The 4,704-nt window shown below is 41.6% G+C and overlaps 1 non-coding gene across 1 annotated transcript; it reads left to right on the top strand.

Annotated features, from left to right (window-relative positions):
- Positions 1 to 1,476: 1,476 nt before the first annotated feature.
- LOC121029055 (U6 spliceosomal RNA) lies at positions 1,477 to 1,585 on the top strand. The gene has a single exon (XR_005789562.1). It is a non-coding gene; the product is annotated as a U6 spliceosomal RNA (small nuclear RNA).
- Positions 1,586 to 4,704: the final 3,119 nt, after the last annotated feature.

Here is a 4,704-nt window from a genome sequence, read left to right as displayed (position 1 = left end):
TCTGGAACACAGTTTAGCCTGGGGCCTCCTGAGCCTTGTAGCTAGTAAACCTTACCTGGGAATCTGAGATCTGCTGGTAGGGTGGAGGAAATACAGTTGTGTGCAAAGCGTGGGGTGCCACCCCCACCACCCACCCCCACCTCCCCACTTCCCTGCCCCTGCCAGCAGGAGAAGGAAAGTGAGCTCAAAACAATCAGCCAAAGCGATCAACTGTTCCCCAGACATGGCTTCTGGCAAAAGCTGCAGTAAAATACTAAGGTGCCAGGCAGCTAAGAAAAACATGGATAATCCCAAATGTTCACATTTCCCGAATTTCAAAATTTTCATGGTGTCTTTCCCACGGCTGCTATTCCAACAAGCAGAGGACTTGGAAAGGGTCCTGGCTTTGGAATGAGTGAGTGCTGGCTCCTGCATTTGCTGGTGGCATGATCTTGACCAAGTCCTGGGCAGAGTAATCTCATGGAAGCCAAGTGCCCCATTGGTAAACAGGGAACCATTAGAATATCTTGTTCCTGTGGCGGTTATAAGGTTCCAATAGCACAATGTAGGCTTGAAAGTCAATTATGTACTACAATTGTATTACAGAAGCAAGGACTTTTCCTTTTTCTCCATATTTCAACAGCCCGTGATCCTTCCAGGAGCCCCTCTCCCCCCAGCTCTCCTGCCTTACTATTTCCAGGCATTCACTGGGGCCACCCAAGCCCGATTAGTGGGGTGCTCAGTGGGGTGGGTGGGGGCTGAATTCACGATGCCTCCATTGCGCCCATGCAGATGGATAAGGCAGCTGAAATTAATGACATTCTGAGCCACTGCAGTGCTCATCTGCTTAACAATCCAATTTCTAGGACATTTTAGAAGTTGTTAGCTGACTGCCAAAAATGAGGATCATTAAAAATAGATTCACAGCTGTTCAGGAAGCCAGAGATATAATTTTACCTTCATTATGCCTTATTGCAGATGTTATTGATTTAATCTCATTGCATTTTACTGTGTAATATCAATTCACACTGTCTTTGACTTGGAAATTAGGAACTGTATTTATTCTTCTTATTCTCATAGCATAGCCATGCTTAGACTGACAGCCACATTGACATCAGGTTCCAAGGTGGTGGCACCATTTAGGCAAGGCCTAATTGTTGGGGTGCAAAGCTAATTTAGTGTAGTTGCCTGAGAGAAAAATAATCTAAACATGGGGTCACTGTGCCTTTCAAATGTGGATCTACCCACACGAACAATTTAAATAAGTGAATCAAAAGAACACTTGGATTTCCTTGCATGTCACCAAAACATTGGTTTGATGAATCTTTCACTTCTCTGGCAATTTTCTTTTATCTGGAAATTTCACACTGAAATTGCTAGAGGAGAATTTAATCTGAAATAAATTAGGACATTGCTTCCCAAGAGGTGTTTCTCAGAACATGTGTCTTGAGATAATCTATAATTAAAAAAAAAAAAAAAAAAAACAGAAAAGGTCCAGTGCTCCTCCTTTGGCCGCACATATAATACAATTGAAACGATGCAGAGAAGATTAGCATGGACCTTGTGCTAGGACAACACGCAAATTCGTGAAGTGTTCCATATTTTTATATAAATAAAATAGATTCTAAACTCAAAAGGTCTGGAAAACCCTACATGGCAAGTCCTACTTTGAAGGCGTTACAATATATGGTAGTATATTAAAGGATCCAAGCATGAAATAAATTTGCTTGACTTTGTTTAATCCAGCATTTTCTAATCCAAAGTGGTGCAGAAGTGTTTGTTTTCCCCAGCCATTAATATCTCTGGGTGCTAATGTGCTAAGGAACACCGTTTGGGAATTTCTGCTTTAAGACAGTGCTGGAAGAGGGAAGGCCAGCTCATTCCTAGGAAGTCCTACACCTTTGCTGACTGCCAGTGTGGCCACCATGTTGAACCTAAAGGAGCCGTTCCTGATTTACAAAGGTTGGTTCATGAACTTTTTTCACCTAAATGTTTGTGGCTTCATTCCTCTTCCTTTCCCTATTTTACTGCCTCAGCCTCCAGACTCAGGTTCTATCCCATTCACTCCCAATTTCCAGTCTCCCTACCGCCCCCTCAACCCTGCCCCAGGAGAAATGCCAGGCTCATCACTCTTAGGTGTAGCAGGATTCAGGGAGCCCATGACTACTCTGTTTTTGCTATGTTCAGGCATTTCCTCAATTGAGTAAGTTATCTCTGCACAAGTGAGAAAATTTGTTCAGTGTGCTCCAAAGCCTATATGACGTCAAGTATAAGATGATTCCAAATTTTTTGTAACATTAATATGTTTCATGGTGTTTAGCAGCCCATTTAGTCATTCTGTCTTGATGAGTGGTTGGCATAGCATGCCTAATGATGCACAAGTGTCTCTGTCTATGTTTATAAGGGCTTAGAAAAGGGCCCCATATCTCCAATAATGGCATTTGAAGGGGTTCCATTTGCAGCATTTGATTTAATGAGCTCACACTGGAGGTTTTACCAACTACAGTGGACATCATCAAGGATGGTGTGACTCAAGGATTTTTACTTTATTTCTGCCCACTTCCTTGCAGGTCTCCAGATATCACTCATTTCCAGGCTAGTAAATGTCTATGGGGACCTAATATATTTATGTCTATGTCACTTTCCTTTATTTCATAGAAAATATACCCCTTTGTTCGTGATGTCTAACATTTGCTACTAGGTGGCAGAGAATGTTAAGCAACTTCATTATTATCTCTCTCTAGCCCTTCCCTGCTCTTGCCTATCCCAACTTGGCTGAGTGCCCCACACCCACCACCCAGTGGTGACTCCATATCACTTCTCAGGGTGACAACTGTGGGCAAAAGTTTGGGCAGGGACCTGAGTTTGGGCAGGGAATAGAGCAGAGACCTGATCTTATTTGGTACTTACTCCCCATAATTACCAACTTCCCAGTAACAGACAACTTATGCCCTGCTAGATTGTGAGCCACACAGTGCCTGGCTTTTCACTTCTCCACATATCCACCATGGTACCCAGCACCAAGCTCAATGCCTACTTACTGACTACTGGTTTAGCATCTCCCAGCCCATAAGGGATGGAGCCAGAGTTGGACTCAAAGTCTCTCTCTCTTTTTTTTTTTTTACATTTACATCCAAGTTAGTTAGCTTATAATGCAACAGTGATTTCAGGAGTAGATTCCTTAGTGCCCCTTACCCATTTAGCTCATCCCCCTCCCACAACCCCTCTAATAACTCTCTGTTTGTTCTCTATATTTATGAGTCTCTTATGTTTTGTCCCCCTTCCTATTTTTATATTTTTATTTCCCTTCCCTTATGTTCATCTGGTTTGTCTCTTAAAGTCCTCATATGAGTGAAGTCATATGATTTTTGTCTTTCTCTGACTGACTCATTTCACTTAGCATAATACCCTCCAGTTCCATTCACGTAGTTGCAAATGGCAAGATTTCATTCTTTTTGATTGCCAAGTAATACTCCATTGTGTGTGTATGTATATATATGTGTGTGTGTGTGTGTGTATGTATATATATACACTCCATTGTGTGTGTGTGTGTGTATATATATATATATGTGTGTGTGTGTGTGTGTGTGTATGTATATATATACACTCCATTGTGTGTGTGTATGTATATGTGTGTGTATGTGTATATATACATACACACACACACACACACACACACACACACACATATATATATATACCACTTCTTCTTTATCCATTCATCCATCGATGGACATTTGGGCTCTTTCCATCCTTTGGCTATTGTCAATAGTGCTGCTATAAACATGGGGGTGCATGTGTCCCTTCAAAACAGCACACCTGCATCCCTTGGATAAATACCTAGTAGTGCAATTACTGGGTCCTAGGGTAGTTCTATTTTTAGTTTTTTGAGGAACCTCCATACTGTTTTCCAGAGTGGCTGCACCAGCTTGTGTTCCCATCAACAATGCAAAAGAGATCCTCTTTCTCCGCATCTTCACCAACATCTGTTGTTGCCTGAGTTGTTAATGTTAGCCATTCTGACAGGTGTAAGATGGTGTCTCATTGGGGTTTTTATTTGTATTTTCCTGATGATGAGTGATGTGGAGCATTTTTTCATGTGATGGTTGGTCATCTGGAAGTCTTCTTTGGAGAAGTGTCTATTCATGTCTTTTGCCCATTTCTTCGCTGGATTATTTGTTTTTTGGGTGTTGAATTTGATAAGTTCTTTATAGATTTTGGATACTAACCCTTTATCTGATATGTCATTTGCAAATATCTTCTCCCATTCTGTTGGTTGCCTTTTAGTTCTGCTTGGACTCAGAGTCTCTTAATGGGCAGATCTGTCACCCTGAACCAGTTCTGTCCCATGAGTGTGATTCTCCAGAGCACTCAGCTTGCTCCTCCATGGGCCCACTTCATTCTCACTGTGATTCAACATTGATTGAAAGATAGCTGGGGCTCATAACTACATACATTGTGGTGCCACAGAGAATTACCCAGATTTTAAAAATCGTAGCTTATGCAGATAGCTTCAAGAATCATGTTTGGGGCAGGCAGGGGCCACAACTATGTGTACGAACTCATAAGGTCATATTTGTTCCAAATTGAAAGAGATCTTTGAGGGCATTTAGAGGAAATTCCTTATTTTTATAGGTAGGAATTTGAACTCCAAAGACAGGTACAACTCAGAAACACAACAGATAAACTACATGATGCTAGAGAATTCCTCTCTACATAAACCCA

This window comes from Herpailurus yagouaroundi, unplaced genomic scaffold (genome assembly GCF_014898765.1).
Source record: "Herpailurus yagouaroundi ecotype Mexico unplaced genomic scaffold, PumYag 100, whole genome shotgun sequence".
Classification (NCBI taxonomy): Eukaryota; Metazoa; Chordata; class Mammalia; order Carnivora; family Felidae; genus Herpailurus; species Herpailurus yagouaroundi.
Note: the sequence above shows the minus strand (reverse complement) of the source record. Positions and strands in the feature narration are given on the sequence as shown.